This window comes from Bicyclus anynana, chromosome 22 (assembly GCF_947172395.1).
Source record: "Bicyclus anynana chromosome 22, ilBicAnyn1.1, whole genome shotgun sequence".
NCBI lineage: Eukaryota > Metazoa > Arthropoda > Insecta > Lepidoptera > Nymphalidae > Bicyclus > Bicyclus anynana.
This window is the reverse complement of record NC_069104.1, coordinates 4,405,240-4,426,859: the sequence shown is the minus strand read 5'-3', so window position 1 is coordinate 4,426,859 and position 21,620 is coordinate 4,405,240.

Genomic DNA, 21,620 nt, shown 5'->3' with positions numbered 1-21,620 from the left:
TAAAATAACGTCCTAACGAGTGTGCAATATGTAATTTGGTGGTTACAAATGGTTCTGGATCTCAGATTCTGGAAAAGTTAGGAGCCTGATATTTGGGTAAATGATATTTCAAAGTGTATTTTGTATAGTCATATCTTCGTTATGACTATACAAAATACACAATTTGTTAAACTTTTCTCGATAGTTTATTTTTTTGAAAAGTACATGTTTTGCTCACATTTTGCTTTCAATCTCAGGAAAAGCAAACTTATTTTCTTAATTTTTTGTTTTGTATAGAAAATTAGGTATATATCTTGAACATAGCCATTTTGTTATTCGTTATGTTGTTTAATTTACTTGCAATTAGGTAAAAATGGTTTTCGCGCTCACGTCATAAAATTTGCGTCGCACGTCAATCGCTCCGTGCTTTTCACTCACGTGAAAGTCATAATTCGGCGTCTCGTTTGCGCTTCGAATTTTATCCAAATCGTACCGACGCGCTGCGCGCTCTTAAACTTGACTTTAAGCCGCCATTGAATACAAACCCCAATGACAATTCCGTACTAAAATTATATCGAACATAAATACCGGACCGAAATAATGCAAGATGGACACGCGAAACGACCAGAGCCACGCGTCCGAACATACACGATAACAGACGAAGATATACGAAGACGCTCTAGCAAGGTGTCTCAAACACAAGCTAATTTCGACTTTATTATTAAGAATATAAAGTCGAAATTGCAAATTGCCTGATTGCAGCTGAAGATACGCGAAGACACTGACTGAAGTGTCTGAAACACAAGGTAATTTCGACTTTATGTACTTAAATATAAGGTTTTAGATTACAATCAAGTGTACACGAAGACACTCCAAAACTGAGATGTCTCAAACACAAAGTAATTTCAGCTTTATCGTGTTAGCAATAGGGTTCCGGATTACAATCGAAGATATACGAAGACGCTGTCTAAAACTCAAGTGTGTTCAAACTCACCGTAATTTCTACTTTATTCCAATAATAATAGGGTTCCATATAATAAATGATGTTATATGAAAATATTGTCTTAAAGCGAGATGTTTTAAACGCAAGGTAATTTCGACTTTGTACTATAAAAGATAAGGTTTAATTTAGTTTGATATCAGCAGCAAAAATAGCACGACGTCATAGCGAAGCGCAGGCAGATGTGTTTCACACAGTTTAACATGAAACTTTTGTATCATTATGGGTTTTTTTCTTGAGGAAGACATATGCATCTCGAGATCAGGTAGAGGCTGAGCAGATGTCTTGGTCATTTCTAGTGAATCGGCCTTGTATTCAAGTGTTGAGAAACTATCACGTACTTATAGTGGCTTGCAAAGTTTTTAACACACAACCCTACTTTATGTGTACTGTTTACCAACAGTGGCGTGCACTTCGTAGATGCTAATACGCACTGCATACCCAAAAAACTCAATACAAACCTATGTTGGACCACAAAATACATAGTTGGACAAGGAATTTACCAATTTTTACTTATAGTGCATACCCTAGTTAAACACCTTATGCACGCCACTGAATATGAAGGTAGAAAACGCATGACATTTCATAACTTATTTAATTTAATTATGTATTGGTTGTTTATAAAATGTTATTCAAAATATATTATATACACCGTGCTACCGGCCGCGTCTATAATCCGCCGCGACATGTATGTATCCATTACGATAAACTCTACAGTAATATTAAAAATAAGCTGAAGCACATTCACACGCTATCGAAAAAAAAAATTAAAATTGATGAAAAAACTTCAGAACATCCTGTTTCATTCTGTTTGGAAAGAAGAGGTTAATGAACTTTAACCTAGTTTCAGAAATTTTGTTGTTTAATACCTACATACCTACTATTTTTGATACACCTAGTCGGCGGCAGTGTCTTTACTAGGGCTGTTAATAAAATATCGATATATCAAAATATCGACATTCTCACTTAATAGCGATAAGTATTCATTACTAATATTTTTATGGACGATATATCGATAGTTCGATATTGAAACGTAGATATCGATACTAGATATTTTTAACAAGTTTTAATTTTTTATATCCCTCGCAAATTATTTAAACTAAAACATTATCAAACATAATCTACTTTACTTTATTTATACTTTATTACGTTTTTCATATTTTAGTTTATTTAATTGCATTTTATCGAAAATGTCACTGAAATAAGTAAAACGTAATGTATTCAGATAGTATACACTACTTTACCCTCAGACAAAACTTTAAACATGTTTAATCGTATTAATTTACTTGTCAATTTAGTTACATAAAAAATAGTGAAGTTTAATAAATACTTAATTGTTAAAAGTTTTCATTTAGCCGAAAAATTTATTTTGAAATTATCGATATATCGAGAATCCGATATTTTAAAAAATAGCAAGCCCTAGTCTTTTGCGGTTTCCTTTTTGATAACGCCGCTCGCCGCCTAACCCGTAACTATTGTCGGCAATGTCAAAAAATAGGTACAGGTAAGAAATGTATCTTTCGATCGTTTCTTATAACGCAAGGTGATTGGTTGGGTCTTAATAATTCGATCATTCGGGTCGTGTTTTGTGTATCGTTACGACTCGACTTAAAGTATGTAGTTACTTGAGTCTTAAACTGAATATTTGTAGGACATGAATTTGAATTCTTTTTTTATTCGTTACAAGTTATCCATCGACTACAATTTCACCTGACGGTAGTGTAGTAAGTGATTATGCAATCTGAAATGGAAACGGACTAACTTATTAGGGGGAGTATTTGAATCCACGGCTTGGCGGTACGTCTTTGTCGGTAGGGTGGTAACGAGCCACGATCGAAGTCTCCCACCAGCCAGGCCTGGACCAAAACCCCAATCGGCCCAACCGAGGTTCGAACCCAGGACCTCCGTCTTGTAAATCCACCGCGCACACCACTGCGCCACGAAGGCCGTTAAAATTCCGAACTGATCGGATTTTAGGTTGCTATTCTGTAGAGTGATGTTGTACGACTGACCGACGAGTATTCGATCCAGATAATTGTTACAAGTCCAATTCAGTGTGGTGAACAAAAATCGTTCGCAGATTATTTGAGGCGCTGACGGCCGCGTCACTCGCTCACGCACAAGTACTGATCGGGTATCAGAGATTCGATCAATCGCGATCGACACAGGTCTAGTACGGGTTAACACCCGTAAATAAAATAAAATTTAATTTAAAGAAATAGGTTAAAGTGAATGACCTCAAAGCTCAAAGGGACCGACGGGCTGCCGACGTGACTGCGGCGAGGAGGTAGGTAGATGTTTGAAAATACAGGATGTGTTAAAATAATCGATTTTTGAAAGTTTATTACAATTGTAACTCCTTGAATTGTACTTTGTTTTTTTTTTTTAATAACACTGATGGATAATAGACATTGGGTACATTATGTGGGATTTTGGTTTAAGACGAATAACGTAGCGCGGTGTATATATATATATATCTAATTGTTCTAAGCTAACAAAAACATATTAAAAAGACGTGATAGCCCAGTGGATATGACCTCTGCCTTCGATTCGAAAGGCCTAGGTTCGAATCCGGTCCGGGGCATGTAACTTTGCAGTTATGTGCATTCTAAGAAATTAAATATCACATGTCTCAAACGGTGAAAGAAAAACATCGTGAGGAAACCTGCTTACTTGAGAATTTTCTTAATTCTCTACGTGTGTGAAGTCTGCCAATCCGCATTTGGCCTGTTTGGTGGACTAAGGCCTAACACCTCCTATTCTGAGAGGAGACTCGTGCTCAACAGTGAGCCAATTATGGGTTGTTAATGATGAAAAACTTACACTGTGCAATGCAGGACAAGTTCTCAACGTCTGTGCTTTATATGGCGATGTTCTATCTTAAGCGATCGTACCACTTGACATCAGGTGGACCATCTGCTAAATTAGTGATAAATAAACATATCAATAACGTTTAACATTGAAATAATTTTCAATGGATCGGTTAAGTTTCACTGTTATTACATACCTGATAGGTATATGTGGATTATTTTAGTTTTGACTCGAATTTGGTACTTACATTTGTGTATATAGTGTTTTACTACTTGTTATTATGGTGACGTTTTTTTTATTCTTTTCAAGTTAGCCCTTGATTACAATCTCACCTGATGGTAAGTGATGATGCAATCTAAGATAGAAGTAGACTAATTTGTTAGAAGGAGGATTAAATCCCCTTTCGGTATCTACAGGACATTGTATTGGAACGTTTTATCGCTTGGCGGTACGTCTTTGTCGGTAGGGTGGTAGCCACTGCCGAAGCCTCCCATCAGCCAGACCTGGACCAATTAAGAAAACCTCAATCGGTCCAACCGATCGAACCGAGGACCTGCGTCTTGTAAATCCACCGCGCATATCACTGCGCCACGGAGGCCGTCAATAACATGGCAATAATATTCTTCTTCTTTTAGTGCCTCAAATGTGTGTTCCAAATAATAGTAACCAATATTATTACAATAAAAATTAAAAAATATGTGTTAATGGTGATGTATTTTTCTTTCTTAATCAAAGAAATACTTTTTGTCCCGGTAAATACACAAGAATGGAATCTACGGAGCTAAAACCAAAGACAATACAACAATTACGATCCCTTTCAATCGCAATTGAACGCGGGAATGCTGCCTGCGTGATGGGCACCCTACCAAGGGCGGCAAATTTTGATAAATATTTTTAGGTATTAGTTTTAATTTTAATTTATTTTAATTTTGTAGTTGTAGTTGTATTGATATTTCCTTATATTTTATTTTTATAATAAGTTTAGCCTATTTATGTACCTACTTGATTAATAAAAGTTAATCCACAATTACGACTATATTAACCTCAAAAGATTAACAAAATTTTCTTAATTAGGAAATTACGAAATTTAACGGCAACGGTAAAAGCGGTCGGCATCATCGAGGGTTCTGGTTTGATCCTCGCCCCGTTGGTCCATTATCGTACCCACTCCTAATAGTTTTTCCCGACTAGTTGGAAGGAAATGGGAATATTGGCCATAAGTATTTAAAAGATATGGCAAATATTCTTTGAAAAAAAATCCACTTGCACATTCTCAAAGTTTCGCCATACGCTTAGATAATGGCAAAAAAACCCAAGATTTCTCCAATATGGCACGTACCAAGTGTCACCGGCAGATGCGCGCCGGTTCGAGATCACTCCGCAAATTCTTGAGGCAGATGCTTGTTACTTACTGGCATTGAATAGTGAAGCAACATTTTAAGCCGAACTACTTTGGAGACTCGATTAACCGGACTGATTGTCGTCTTAAAACATTCCTATAATAAAATAACACATATATACAGTCGAACAATAAACCTCCTTTTTGGGAGTCGCTTAAGATATCCCTGCTGATATTATAAAATTACATTTTCACGTGTAAACAGATCTTAATGATTAATAGGATACAGAACTTAGGCTATTTTTTGTTGCGAAAATATGAACAGAAAGAGTGTTAGAAAGGGTATTTTTTATTCTTTTCAAGTTAGGCTTGACTACAATCTCACCTGATGGTAAGTGATGATGCAATCTATGATGAAGCAGGCTAACTTAGGAGCAGGACGAAAATCCATACTCTTTTCGGTTTCTATGCGACAACGAACGCGTAAATTTGGATTTGGAACGCTAAATCGCTTGGCGGTGCGTCTTTGCCGATAGGGTGGTAACTAGCCACGGCCGAAGCCTCCCACCAGCCAGACCTGAACCAATTAAGAAAAGCTCAATCAGCCCAGCCGTGGATCGAACCCAGGACCTTCGTCGTATAATTTCACAGCGCATACCATTGCGCCACGGAGGCCGTCAGAAAGGGGTTGAAAGTCTTTCATCCAAGAGTTTAAGAAAATTGGTGTATAAATTATGAGATATAAATGTTTGGAACTTTGACGAAGGGTGGGCTTGGAATTTAGGAAAGGTAGGTATTCATCAAATTATATTCCATAATTGACTCATTGATTATCATGAAATTTAACGGGGTTAAAAACGGGATGAAAAGTTACACTGAATTTCTCGCGATAAAGTCGCGGCCATACGCTAGTCTAGCATTTTGCTACAATTAGATACAAAAGAAGCAATGCAGCGCAAAATTACCAAACACTGTAACAATAAACCATTGTCGGTTTAAGTTTGCCTTTTCCCTGCCGCGTACAACGGATAAGCAAAACTGTCTTTGTACGTTTTTATCCTTTTGTTGTACTTGTATCCTTAGAAGCTCAGTCAGGTAGCCATCCTTCTTACTTTACCTGAACTACGTTTGAAGTATTACTGCAAACTTGTCCATAGAGGCAGGAAAGCAATGGTGAGGCATAAGAAGCGATAGGCTTGCCTAGAAAGTGCCTTCTTACCTTAAAAGTACTTATATTATTGGTAGCAGGAACTCCAGATGCCGGAATTATTATCTATATGTGACGGTTTGGCAGTTCGGATAAGTAACGTTGAAGCAAAACGTTTGGTGCGGGTAAGTTTGTATGGATGTTTTTTTTTTTTAAAAAAAAGAATATTTGCCATATCTTTTTTTTTTTAAATATGACCAATATTCCCATTCCCCTTATTTACATTTATTTATTTTACAGTCGGGAAAGACTGTGCTAGGAGTAGGTACGACAATAGACCAACAGGGCGGGGATCGAACCACCACCCCTCGGTGATGAGTCCGACCGCTCTTACCGTTGAGCTATTGAGGCATGGTTTGGATGTTATTTTTAACGCCGCAACTACTGAACCGATTTGGCTAAAATTTAGAATGGAAATAGATTTTCCTCTGGATTAACATAGACTACTTTTCATTTCAGAAAAATCCATGATTCTTCAGGGACTTGTGAAAAACTAAATTTCACGCGGACGAAGTCGCGGGCATCCGCTAGTTTACAATGTAGGGATGCCACCCTATATATAAAGAAGATTGTGGAGAAAGTGATCATTACAACTATTCATTTTTAAGCGTTACTTATCCCTATCATCATCATCCCTAATCAACATCCCTAATCTTTATTTCTTAACTATTTGCTGCTACTAAGAGTTTCATGAAAGATTCGACGGAACCAACTTTTCCACTAGCTTTGATCTTATTACTAACAGCCAGTTTCTTCATGTAAAGCTAAAGTAACAGTAAAATCAGTAATTAGTAAAGAAGACTTTATGTTTCAGTGAATAAGACCGTCACTTTTGATTTATGACGTTACTTTGACTGTTACTTGCGATGAAGAAACTGGCCGTTAGTCGAATCTTATGTATTACGTAGTCTAAACCTTATTACGTTGCTTAACCAATATATCATCCAATCGCTATGAGAATCGTTCAGTTCTATTTGAATATACGAAATTGATACATACATAATAAAGGCAACCAGTTCCCAACCATGCACTGTACAAATATACGGCGAACCAAGTAATTAGACTATATGCAGTCTATATACGCGTGTATGGGACATGTCGTGAGGATGTATAAATCATGATGTTCGCTCGATTTTTATCACTCAGCGTTAGACGCGTTTTTTCCCACCGCACAGCTTCCTGGGTGGAATACTAATGGATAACGGAAACAAATACGGCGCGAGTTGAAATGGATTTTATAATGTTGAGGTTTTTTGGGAAAATGTTGCTTGTGAAACGCTTAGAACGAGAATTCTGTGCATGTTTTCCGTGTCTAACTAAACTAAAGACATGGGTAATGGTACATAGGTACTTTATTAATGAAAGGCTGGGAAATGGTGCATACTTTTCTATAGTTAGGTAGATATAATTGACATTCTTGCTCAAAATTCAGCAACTTTACGAACCTTTGCAGAGTAGATTCACTATTCACTACTAATAGACAAGACGTTTACAAAATTGCAGGGCTGTGATAGCCGCAGTGGATATGACCTATGCCTCTGATTCCGGAGGGTATAGGTTCGAATCCGGTTCGGGGCATGCATCTCCAACTTTTGTTGGACCAACAGTTGTGTGTATTTTAAAGAAATTAAATAACTTTGTATGTGCCTTCGTGGTCATGACCATGGTCAGTCTTGGTTATCGTCTGCAAAATGACCAATGAAGAGTACGGTTTTCAATGCTTTTACAGATACAGAGTTGTACCTAGTGGTTTAATAGTGTAACTATACTCTGGTAGGCAGAAATAATATGTGACCGATGAAGAGAGACCTAAGACTCTCAAAGCTCTCTAAGAAACAGAGTTGTACCCAGTGGTGTAACTATCGCTGATAGATATACTATGGTGAAAGAACTACCGGCTACATGGTGCACAAAATATATAATAAAATTGAGTGGCTCAGAAAAGAAAGGGAGATCAGTGAGGGAGTCCACAAGAAGAAATTAAAGAAAGTTTTCCTTTGGAACCCCATCACTGACTGACGGATTTACTTTATAGAAATTGTCTTGCACCTTTTGTGATTTTTTCATTATTTCATTTTATAATATTAAATTCTTAGGTTACCTTAGTTTTAAGTATCTTATTAAAATTAGATTTAGCAATTACTTTTACATAATCATAATGAGCGTTAGCTCAGCAACAAACTGCTTGTACAGTTTGGCGAGAGTATAGATATGTTCAATATTTGTTAAGGGTTATCAATAAAATAAGTAAAAAAAAAAATTATAAAAAAGTCCACGGGCCCTAGAAGCACAGAAATTATTAGATTTTCCGGATTATTTTCCGGGGGCCCATCCAATAATTTCAACATAGGCCTCAAGTGGTATAGTTACGTTATTGGATATACAAATAATCGTTGTGTGACTTGAACCCTAAACCTCAAGATGCAGTACCGAATGAGCCAACAACTGTACTGGAAGTAGTTAAGTTGTTATACAAAGTTTCCTACACGCCACAGAGCCAGTTAATAAGATATAGCGTGGTCCGATTGGATGTACAGATAAACGGACGGAAATTGTCAAGATAATTTTAATATAGTGATTGAGCGTTAAGTATGTAATACCCAAAGTTCTCATTTACATAAATGGAAACTGTGTTGGACGTTGAATGTTTCTAAGCTTTTCGCTTTACCTACAAACTATCTTACCTAAATGTGTATGTCAGCGCATATCTGTTATAAAGCTGAAGAGTTTGTTTGTTTGATTGAACGCGCTAATCTCAGGAACTACTGGTCCGATTTGAAAAATTCTTTCAGTGTTAGATAGCCCATTTATCGAGAAAGGCTATAGGCTATATACTATTCCCGTATTCCAACGGGAACGGGAACCACGCGAGTGAAACCGCGCAGCGTCAGCTTATTTAAATAATTTTCTTATTTGCGGGTAGACTGGGCGTCTGTTATTTTTAGTACGTAATAAAACGAAATAGGTGCTCAATTACTTGCAATATTTGTGTGAGCAATATGCTATTGCTAAACCAGGATGATCAATAAATGTGGGTATGTGATATCCCACTTCTAATGACGGATTATTTGATGTAATAACTACTTAAAGGAATGTCTACAACTTTACTGAGGATTCTATAGCTCACTTATTGCAAATAAAGATCGCTCATATGAAATTAAACTCATTTATTACAAGTTATTAGGAGACACAATTAAATACATTTTATCAGAATAACTCATATTACACATGAATACAAAATAATCATAGAAGAGACGAATATCTTAGCATTCCATGAATTCTACGTGCCGGGTCCATCGCGTGTTAAAGAGAAAAACCCCGAGCAGAGTCCTGAAGTTGTGACTACAGGATGTAGGGTTAAGGAATTCCTTGACGATCGATCAACACTCCCTGTTCTCTGCTCGTGTTGTTCTCCCTACCTAGCCAAATTTGGTAAGATCCTATTACAGCAGCTTTGGATACTCATTCTAATATAGAACTAGCTGCACTTCTAAAGAGGCCAAGGTCTTTAAGCAAGTTATAAAGAGATTTTGCTGGTAATCCTCTCGCACCTACTTCTACGGCGTACAGGCTAACTACATAGCCATTTTTAGTTACTTCATTTGTTAGGACATAATATTAAAAATAAAATAATTAAAGAAATAAAAAAAACCCGTCTGCATAAAATATAAATAACTGAAAAGAAAAAAAAAACTCACTCCAGAAGTGTAGAAAGTAATTAGAAAACAGTCGAGGAACGTAGGACCTCTAGTGATGAGTCCGACCTCATTGCAGAGCTATTGATTCTTAAAACTGATCTAAAGCTAAACGCAACCGCAAGAATATTAATGTGGCACTCCCTTTACTATAATATTCTTATTCTGAATCGGAGTTTTAACGCAAATCCACCTAAGTAGTGAAAATCAACATCAATAAATCCGTTATATCTAACACGGCTTCCTGAGGTGTATATTACCGGCTCAATATTAATATTTGCTGTTTATCTTATATCAAATTGTTATTACGCGTACAAAATTATTTACGTAACTAGTCCAAGAGCTCGCGGTTGTAAATCACAGTAATATTTTTAAAGGCGAAAGTTTGTGTGTGTTTGTTACTCTTCACGTCACAAGTACTGAAATAATCTGCCTGAAATTGGAAGTAGAGTAAGATTATATCCTGGATTAACGGTAATAATTAATAAGCCTTCTAATACATTGTATATCAGTTTCCAATTAGATAAAATAGAGAATAACTATCTTATATGAAAATCAATTGAAACAATAGTGCTACATAAACGTATTCAAATTCCTCCGAAATCTCCTTATAGTCTAACTTTTCCTTTGTGCCAATTTTTTTATGAATAACTAGCCTGCATAGTTCTCGTGCTTGAGAGAATACGGGATAAAATAAAGCCACAAACAACGTGGCTCTTTAATTATAAAAGAATTTTCAAAATCGGTTCTGTAGAGCAATATATTACCCCCTACAATACCACAAACTATCTTCGTTATATTAGTATAGATTAATTTCATTTATTCAACTATTTTTACCAATTTATTACTCCATCAAGTTTTCAATCTTTCCTTTGATCAATTCCATCTCTTGGATTTAATACTTAATTTTTTCACATTTTTCTTGCTTTCAATTCACATCATCCATTCCTTTTCATTTGAATCTTCTTACTTTTCCTGTCAAAAAATATTGTATGTATATTGCAAGTACCTCAATGTTACCGCTGAAATTTAAAGCTAGAACTAATGTATGTATTTTTATGCAAATAAAGAAGTTTTTATTTTTTGTTCGTCTATAACGAATAGGCTCATACTGGACCGATTTTAAAACTTCTTTCACCAATGAAAAACTACATTATCAACTCCTATATTCATAGTAAATGATACATGGCATCCAATACAGCCACTAACTCTTTGCCTATAAACTTACAATAAAATAATAAACGAATTTGATATCTAAATCTAATAATACCCAAGAGCTATATTACCGTGAATAATTTTAGCTATAGCAACGTGATTTTCGATCTGTGTGCAAATAATAAATATTGGAAAACAATATGTTTAGGCTGTTTCGGCTTAAATTACGATGTAATTTAATATGTCTGTTTGAATCTCGACAACCGAAGCTCTTGACACAGTTAAGTCAAGGCACCTTACCTTACCTTACCTTATCAGCCGATAGACGTCCACTGCTGGACATAGGCCTCTTGCATGGACCTCCAAGCACAACGATCTCGAGCCGCCAGCATCCAGCGGCTCCCTGCAACCCGCTTAATATCCTCGGTCCACCTAGTGGGGGGTCGCCCAACACTGCGCTTTCCGGTGCTAAAGTCAAGGCACAGAGGTCTTAAATTAAACACCTACGATCTAGTCAATACATAGTATACATCTGCGACTTCGTACGTATGAAAATCACGTAAACGTTTGTTGTATGTGACATTTTTCCGTATTTTTTGTAATGAGCCGTGATAGCCCAGTGTATATAACCTTTGCCTCCGATTCCAGAGGGTGTGGGTTCGAATGTGGTCCGGGGCATGCACCTCCAACTTTTTAGTTGTGTGCATTTTAACGTGTCTCAAACGGCGAAGGAAAAACATCGTGAAGAAACCTGCATACCAGAGAAGTTTCTTAATTCTCTGCGAGTGTGAAGTCTGCCAATTGGACCCGCGTGGCGGACTTTTGACCCCTCTCATTCTGAGAGGAGACTCGAGCTCAGCAGATGTGCTCATGATGATGATGATGAGCATTTTTCAAATGATTAGAATGACACGTGATATTTAATTTCTTAAAATGCACACAACTGAAAGTTGCAGATGCAAGCCCCAGACCAGGTTCGAACCTACACCCTCCGGATTCGGAGGTAGAGGTCACATCCGTTGAGCTAACAAGGCACTTATTAATAATATATATATTTCGTATATAATAAATATTGTGGCAGAGTTATAATATCTTAATTTAGCTGAAGTACATTTATTTATTTAATAAAAATGAAGAAGTAATTTATCGCTAATAAAGCACATATTCATATATCAGTAAATAAAGTATATATTCATATATCATATTCATATACATCAAACATGATATAATCAGTAGATTTTGATGGAACATAAATTATAATGGTTCTTTTTTATGAATTAATCTACTCAAGAGTTTACCTCCAAGAATGTTAAAGTTCAGTTCAGTACTGTGTTTTTTTAGTTAGTTAGTTAGTCCTCGAGGTCGCAGATTTATGATATACACAATGTTAGATAATGTACTTTAGATTTTAGACCTACTCTGGCCAAGTTGGTAATTCGGCTTTCATCAATAAGGTCCTGCCCCCCTAGCCAAGTAGCACGTCGATTTTCTTTCGACATTTGCTATCGACAGGTCACGTGATCAAGATCTGTCATTCCCATACATTTTTCTAGTTTTCGAAGCGTTGGCGATCGTAGAAAGAAAATCGACGTGCCACTTGGCTAGGGGGGCTGGGTTGATTCCAGTTTGGATCAATTTAAGATTTTATATATCCTCAATTGGCTTGAATTCGGTTTGAAATAGGATTTGGTTATTTGCCACTTACTGTGTACGGCCTCCGTGACGCAGTGGTATGCGGAGGTCCTGGGTTCGATCCCCGGCTGCGCCGACGTTTTCTTAATTGGTCCAGGTCTAGCTAGTGGGATGCTTCGGCTAGTTAACACCCTACCGGCAAGGATGTAGCTACCGCCAAGCGATTTAGCGTTCCAATACGATGTTGTGTAGACACCGAAAGGGGTGGTGTGCATTTTCCTCCTCCTAACAACAACAATAACAAGTTAGCTCGCTTCGATTGCATCATTGCTTACCATCAGGTGAGATTATAGTCAAGGGTTAACTTGTAAAAAATAAAAAAAAAAACACTAAGACCGACGCCGACGGCTCAACGAACCTTCCGAGGCAAGGATGTGTTTCTACCACCGACCACCAACTTCCCAAATCCGAATTTTCCCGGAAGAAAAACATTGTACATAAAGAAAAACTTGAATAGAAAAGTACACCTTTGCTAGGTTTCCTTAGACTTTAATTAATTAATTAAAATAAAATGAAAAAAAAAATAAAGCATTTGATTTATTTCATAATATAATCTTCTGGAAGTCAGTCAGTCAGTGTTGCCTAACTTTATGCCACACTGGGTTATTCCGCGGTCTTCTTGCAAGTTTTTACGCCTTTTTTAGGGTCCCGCAACAAAATAGGAATAATAAAATAACCTTTGTAATATTATTTCGACAGTAATGGAAAGCATCAAATAGCTCTTGCCACGATTAAATTCTTGTAATCCTAAAGTTGGACTATTGATACCCTTTTCTTTTTCCTTTTCAGAGTTTCGTTTTAGTTAATTATGAGTATTGATCATATCAGATGTATGGTTAATGTTCGTTTTTGTTTTAAACCGACTTCCAAAAATAAGGAGGTTCTATGTTTGACTGTATAATATGTTTTTTTTTATTCTTTACAAATAAAACGTGAATGAGAATTCCGTTTAAACAAAACTTGCTAAGTTAATAATAAATTAATCCCAATAGCAAGAGTTTTGGAAGTGAAGATGGATATGTGCACGAATATTTGTTACTCAATCACACAACAAATTAACTTATTCTAATAAGCAGTAAAATACCTTATAAAATGCGTCATAAATAGTACAGGAAAGGATTTATATGTTAACACACGTCTTGATTTTATAGGCTGACTTTAACTCTTCACATTCTCATTTGTCAAACGCAAGCTTATAGTAAAATCCTATTACAGTGTAAAAGGATTACGCAGGCGATTAAAAAGCTTTTAAGAGAATTGCTGTATATAACTGGTTACTTAGCAGGTTCGTTTTTTCGTTCGTTTCTTATCAACCCATATTCGGCTCACTGCTGAGCTCGAGTCTCTTCTCAAAATGAGAGGAGTTAGGCCAATAGTCTAAAAATCTCTGGTATGCAAGTTTCTTCACGATGTTTTCGTTCACCGTTTGAGACACGTAATATTTAATTTCTTAAAATGCACACATCTGAAAAGTTGGAAGTGCATGCCCCGGACCGGATTCGAACGCACACCCTCCGGAATCGGAGGCAAACGTCATATCCATTGGGCTATCACGTATCTCAGGAGGTAGCAGTGACAAAATGAAACAAACAGAAAATTTAATAATCATTATATGTAAGCGAGTAAAAACTCCGTTTGTCACCGACAACTTTGTCGCGTTGTTTGTTGGTTGCGTAACTGTCAAAGTCAAGCTAGACTGGGTCCGCTAGTTACCCGTACGTATAACAAAATTGCACCACAAATTTAAATTCAAAATATTATTTCAAGAAGGCTTAGTTTTCGAGCACTTTTAAAATGTCATGTTTGACTATCTGTAGAGTTAATACCAGTTATGAAGGTGGGTTCTTCTAAGAAGAACCAGCAAGAACCTCAACATTTCACACACATAATCTTGCGTTGAAGTTTAATATATTGAATGGACTGTGAAATTCATAATGATCTAGATACGGAACCTCCGATGCGTCGGCATGACTCGCACTCAACCAACTTTTTGAAATAGGCGAAATAAATGGCACGTTTTATTTAGTTTTGCATTTTAAACCGTGTCTAAATTTTTTTTTGCACCTTTATGAGGTTCAACAATAATTGTTTTTTTTTTGTTTCAATTTAACACGAATATGACGTGTCTATGTCTAAGATTCCGACGATGAGTCAGCAAGTAACCGAAACTGACGAAATTAGTACGTAATTTTGTAACATAGATAACATAGAGCTTTGAGCTTCATTTTTATTAAATCTGAAATTTCGCCAGCCTCAGGTAAGGTAGGCAACAAAGTAGTTGTATCATCGTGACTTCGTCAGTGGATGTCACTGACGATCAAGTAATCTCACATGCCTGCAGCGCTAACGGCTTGACATCCGATAAAACTGATCGTGTGTTGGTCGCGATGTGCATGACCTCGTGCCGATATTAGACAGATATCTGGTAAAAATCATCAAACGTCGATGAATATTTATTTTTGTAACGAATCAAAAACTTGAATTACTTAACTATCAATTAGCCTGCCAACCCAATATTTTCAGTCAATGGTCTTACAGCAAAAAGCTTTGACCAACATCTCAAGAAACTTTCGTTAAACTGTTGGATTATGGTCGGATACAGAAGAAGGAAGGATTCTTGAGACGGCGCGTATTGTGAGGAGGTTCCTCACTCTGGAGCCCTGACCACCGGTTGCTTGGGCACTCAAATGTCCCTCAATGGGGGGTTGAAGTATTTTTTATAAATTTTTAATAGTGTTTTTTTATTTTGTATTTCATCAACATTGCTAAAAATTAAAAAAAGGGATAAATAAATAAATAAGAGATATACAAAAATAAGGGTTTGATCTCGTTTACCATCTGTGTATAAAGAATAAAATAACGATTTATATAGTTTGCCGACGATGGGTTTCTCTTTTCTTTCACTCAAGCTACGTTATTAGCCAATATCATATGGTGTTTTTTATCACTTTCCATGATAACAACGCGGGTGAAACCACGGGGTGACCGCTAGTAATCTCAGTGTCTAATCTAGATACAACTCGATAAGTTATATAATTTGTATTTAGTTTTGGTGATTTCTGTGAGAACGGCTTACAATAACATATGAGTTGCCAATTATAATAATAATCTCACGAGTTGATAATATCTTACATTCTCAACTAGTGGACGCCCACGACTTCGTATGTGTGGAAATACGTTTTGTTTTATATTTTTCTAGTAGCTATTTCGTTCTATGTAGCTAAATAACTATTTTTTATTGCTTCCTTCATAAGATGGATGCAGTTTCAAATTGTAAAAAAATCATCCATCGTTATTCGGCTCACTTTTGAGCACGAGTCTCTTCTTAGAATGAGAAAGGCTAATTAGTTCACCACGCTAGCCCAATGCGGATTGACATTACACACTGAGAATTAAGAAAGTTCTCAGGTATGCAAGTTTCCTCCCGAGGAGTCACATTTCACAGCTCACTCATACTCCATATAGACATTCAATTTATAAATATATAACTAACGGACGCTTGTCAGCTTGTCGGAAGATATATGTTGATCAACAACCTCCTCTATCTTCCAGTGAAAGTCCAATTAAAATCAGCCCAGCCGTTCCAAAAGTTAGCCTAGACAAACAGACAGACAGAGATTAAATTTTTAAAAAGCTCGATTGTGTTTTAGTGTCTTGTAAATAAATATAAGCGAATAAGCGCTTCATAAAATACGGTTGTTTTTAAACAGACAGAAATTTCAATTATATTTGTACCTATGTACTAGCAGACACCCGCGACTTCGTCCGCGTAAAATTCATTTTTTTACAAATCCCTCGGGAACCATGGATGTTTTCGGGATAGCCTATGTGTTAATGCAGTAAAATCTATTTCCGTTCCGAATTTCAGCCAAAACTCAGTAGTTGCGGCGTTAAAGAGTAACAAACATCCAAACAAACATTCATACAAACATTCACACAAACTTTCCCGTTTATAATATACTAGCTGACGCCGCGCGGTTTCACCTGCGTCGTTCCCGTTCGCGTAGAAATACGGGGATAATATGTAGCCTATAGCCTTCCTCGATAAATTGTCTATCTAACACTGAAAGAATTTTTCAAATCGGACCAGTAGTTCCTGAGATTAGCGCGTACAATCAAACAAACAAACAAACTCTTCAGCTTTATTATATTAGTACAGATATGAGATTAAAACTAAAAGTAAAGCGGTTTCTCAGTTATGTCATGTCACCAGTTGACAACTTTGATTTATTTATAATTAATAACGAAACATTTATAATAGGACTATAATTTTACAGACAAAATGATTTATTTTACGACTTTTTATAATACATTGTGTCTCTGGCCTAAGCCTTGGATGAATCATCGACGTCTAGTTCTATGGGTTTGCGCAACTAATATGCACAACAAAGAACATACCCATCGCTGTATATTTGTATAAATTCAATATACATTGCGTGTTTGTTATAGAAAATTTCAAGATGAATCATACATAATCAGCAATGGATGTTGTCAATATACCCATCGCTGTATATTTGTATAAATTCAATATACATTGCGTGTTTTATATTAAAAGTTTCAAGATGTGACATACATAATCAGCAATGTATGTTGTAATATTGTAATTATTCGGTATAACTTGTTTCGAAGTAGGACACGGATGTCAGTAAACTTAGGCACCTGTTTACATATGGCCGTAATGTTTAGCTCATAGTGTGTGAGATTTAATAGAAACGTTCGGTTTTCTTCGTCACACACGCTAAGTGAATATTGAATGTAGTATTTATTTTTTCCTATTAACTTTGGCGCGACGTGATCGTCTGTTTGAAGACTAGTTTCATTATAATTCGTATTTAAATTTTGTGGTTCTCAACCAGAATATAGATAACGAATTAAAAAAATACATTGAAAATTCACAGAAGTTACTTTATAGATTTTTACAACCTCTCTAGTACAGTTGATAATTAGGTTCTTCAGAGGTCCTGGGTTCGATTGTTATCAGCTCGGTCAATTTAATAAATTTCTTAAATGGTGGTAGGCACCTGTGGCTAGTTACCACCCTTCAAGTAAAGGCAGCCAGGCGATTTAGCGTACCAGTACGATGTCGTATAGAAACCGTTAGACGTATGGGTAGAACTAGCTGACACCGCGCGGTTTCACCCGCGTTGTTCCCGTTCCCGTATGAATATGGGGATAATATATAGCCTATAGGCTTCCACAATAAATGGGCTATCTAACACTGAAAGAATTTTTCAAATCGGACCAGTAGTTCCTGAGATTAGCGCGTTCAATCAATCAAACAAACAAACAAACAAATTCTTCGACTTTATAATATTAGTGTATATAAGCTACTACCTCTTCCAAGTTAGCCCGCTTCCAACTTAGACTGCATCGTCACTTAACATCAGGTGAGTTCGCTGTCAAGGGTTAACTTTTAATTGAATAAAAGAATGGGTCAAAGTTTTGTCTTTTCCATACCTTACATTTTGGTTCCCGTTCCCGTGGGAAAACGGGGATAATACATAGCCTATAGCCTTCCTCGATCAATGGGCTATCTAACACTGAAAGAATTTTTCAAATCGAACTAGTAGTTTCTGAGATTAGCGCGTTCAATCAAACAAACTCTTCAGCTTTATAATATTAGTAGTTGTAGTATAGAGAAACTTCCAAACATCACGATACTGAGCCCCCTTCATCCAGCGAATCCCTGCGACTCGCTTGATGTCGTCAGTCCACCTGGTGGGGGGTCGGCCTTAGAAGAAGAAGTCCTTACAAAAGGCCTATGTCCTGCAGTGGACGTCCATAGGCTGATATGATGATGGTGATGATGATAGATAAACTCATTACCTTTACTGATGGATATCAAATATGATGACATGACAATTGAATTGTTGTTTATTATAATAGGTTGATAATAAAAACCAAAATAGTGAATAGGCATGTTGGTTCAACTTACTTGATGAGGTCTATTCTTGTATTTGCCAAAGTTATGACAATTTAAAGTCTTTCACGCCTCAAGTATAATAGAAAATTAATTGCTAAAAGCCACAAACATGATAGAGCAAGAGCCCACGACAGCCAGACCTTCGTTATTTTATAAAAGTTGAAAGTTTCTCTGTAGATGTCTCCTATACAGGTAAGAACGACAAGTAACATATATAAAATTTAGCTTTTATACTATAACGAAAGTATAATTATAATTTATTAAAGTTTAGGGGTGTCTGGCAGGGGGTAGCAACTGGCATAAGTGTCCGGCAATGGATGACGAGATTTTTAAAGTTATCCCGAAGGAAATATTAAAAAATTAAGCTTTATACTTTAACGAATTTCAAGTACTATTTTATAAACCTTTACTACCTGTTACCTGCCCAAGTAACCACAACCCAAACTTTATAGTCGCTGGTCGTTCTTACCTGTATAGGAGACATCTACAGAGAAACTTTCAACTTTTATAAAATAACGAAGGTCTGGCTGTCGTGGGCTCTTGGGCTATGAATGTAGATTGCAAATAGTGTGATGTGTGTGTTGGGCAAGCAGGTTGCAGTCTCTTTCTCCGAATTTGCACGAATGTTTAGAATGTATTACAGAGTTGAATGTTTTTCTCACGATGTCTTTTACCGCGTGATGTATATCAAATTCTGTTACGTTTCTAATTTCATTTGAATTTACAATAATGTCAGTAAAAGGCGTTAGATTTTATATATTAGGTAGTTTGTGTGAATATTAGTATGAGTGTGTTATATTGGAATGGCAACCCAGCACTGGAAAGTGAAAGAAAGTAAGTATGTCTGTCTGCCTGCCTGTTACCTTTTCAGGGCATTTTTTCATAAAATGACCTTGGAGCAAAACTTATTACTTATTGACCCTAAAATAAAAGTAGAAGGGGGTGAAATAGGGGGTGAAAGTCTGTATGGAAAGTCCTACATTTTTAGAGTTACAGATTTTAAAAATTTGTTCATAAATCTATACTATTTTAAAGAGGTAAAGTTTGTAAGTTTGTAACAATTCTTTGTGCCGTGATAGCCCAGTGGATATGACTTCTGCCCCCAATTACGTGGATTCGAATCTAGTCTGGGGCATGCACCTCCAACTTTCCAGTTTTGTGCATTTTAAGCGCGTGTCTCAAACGGTGAAGTAAAAACATCGTGAGGAAACCTGCATACCAGAGAATTATCTTAATTCTCTGCGTGTGTGAAGTCTGCCAATCCGCATTGGGCCAGCGTGGTAGACTATTGGCCCCACCCCTCTCATTCTGAGAGGAGACTCGAGCTCAACAGTGAGCCGAATATGGGTTGATGACAGCGAACAATTCTTTGTAAGGGGTAATCTTCGGAATTACTGGTCCGATTTTAAAAATTCTTTCACCAGTAGAATGCTACGTTATCGGGGAGTGCTATAGGCTATATTTTATATTTCTATCATATAAATGATGACATTAAGCGGGTAATAGGGAGCTAGCCACTCAATTTACAGCGTTACGATCGGTGGTATCCTTAGCTTTTGTGCGTGACTATCCCGTTCCAACCCCTGTAGCCAAGTGGCGCGTAGATTCTCTTACTACCATCGCAAACGCTTTGAAAACTTTATGACAGCTTCCGTGGCGCAGTGGTAAGCGCAGTGGACTTACAAGTCCTGGGTTTGATCCCCAGCTGGGCCGATTAAGGTTTTCTTAATTGGTCCAGGTCTGGCTGGTGGGAGGCTTCGGCCGTGGTTAGTTACCATCCTACCGACAAAGATGTACCGCCAAGCGATTTAGCGTTCCGGTACGACGTCGTGTAGAAACCGAAAGGGGTGTGGATTTCATCCTCCTCCTAACAAGTTATCCCGATTACATCTTAGATGGAATCATCACTTACCATCAGGTGAGATTGTAGTCAAGGGTTAACTTGTAAAGAATAAAAAAAAAACTAGAAAAATGTATGGGTTTGACAGATCTTGATCACGTGACCTGTCGACATCGACATCGACAGCGAAGTACAACGATAGGTACTACTGTAAGGGCTGGATTAAGGAGGTCTAAGGGCGGGCGAAGTCGCGAGCGTCCGCTAGTCAAAAATAAAATTCGATGTAAGTAAGTACTTCCTTTTTTTTCTTTTTTTTTATTGAGAAACATACATTATGAAGAAACATACTATTCTATTCTATGGAGCTTAAGCTATCCTAAGCTATCCTTATCTTAGCCAAATCATGCCCACGTGGAATGGTGGCAAGAATACTGGCTGCATTTCCGCGTTGGACAGCCAGGCTGATCCTTTGCGCAAATAAGCCATCCCTTCTGTCACCAGTCGAGGCAACTAGCCGCGGTGAACTAAAACTTAGTTATATTACAATTAACATAATGTGTGAGTCGTCGTTATCAACCCATATAAGGCTCACTGCTGAGCTCGAGTCTCCTCTCAGAATGAGAGGGGTTAGGCCAATAGTCCACCACGCTGGCCCAATGCGGATTGGCAGACTTCACACACGCAGAGAATTGAGAAATTCTCTGGCGTGCAGGTTTCCTCACGATGTTTTCCTTCACCGTTTGAGACACGTGATATTTAATTTCTTAAAATGCACACAAAAAAGTTGGAGGTGCATGCCCCGGACCGGATTCGAACCCACACCCTCCGGAATTGGAGGCAGAGGTCATATCCACTGGGCTATCACATCTCTGAATGTGTGAGTATTAAGAGCTAAAGATATAATCTAAAAATGTTCATCCACTATATAAAATGAAATGTAAGTAGGTTTATGTTCTGTTTGCAGAATAAAATAAATAAT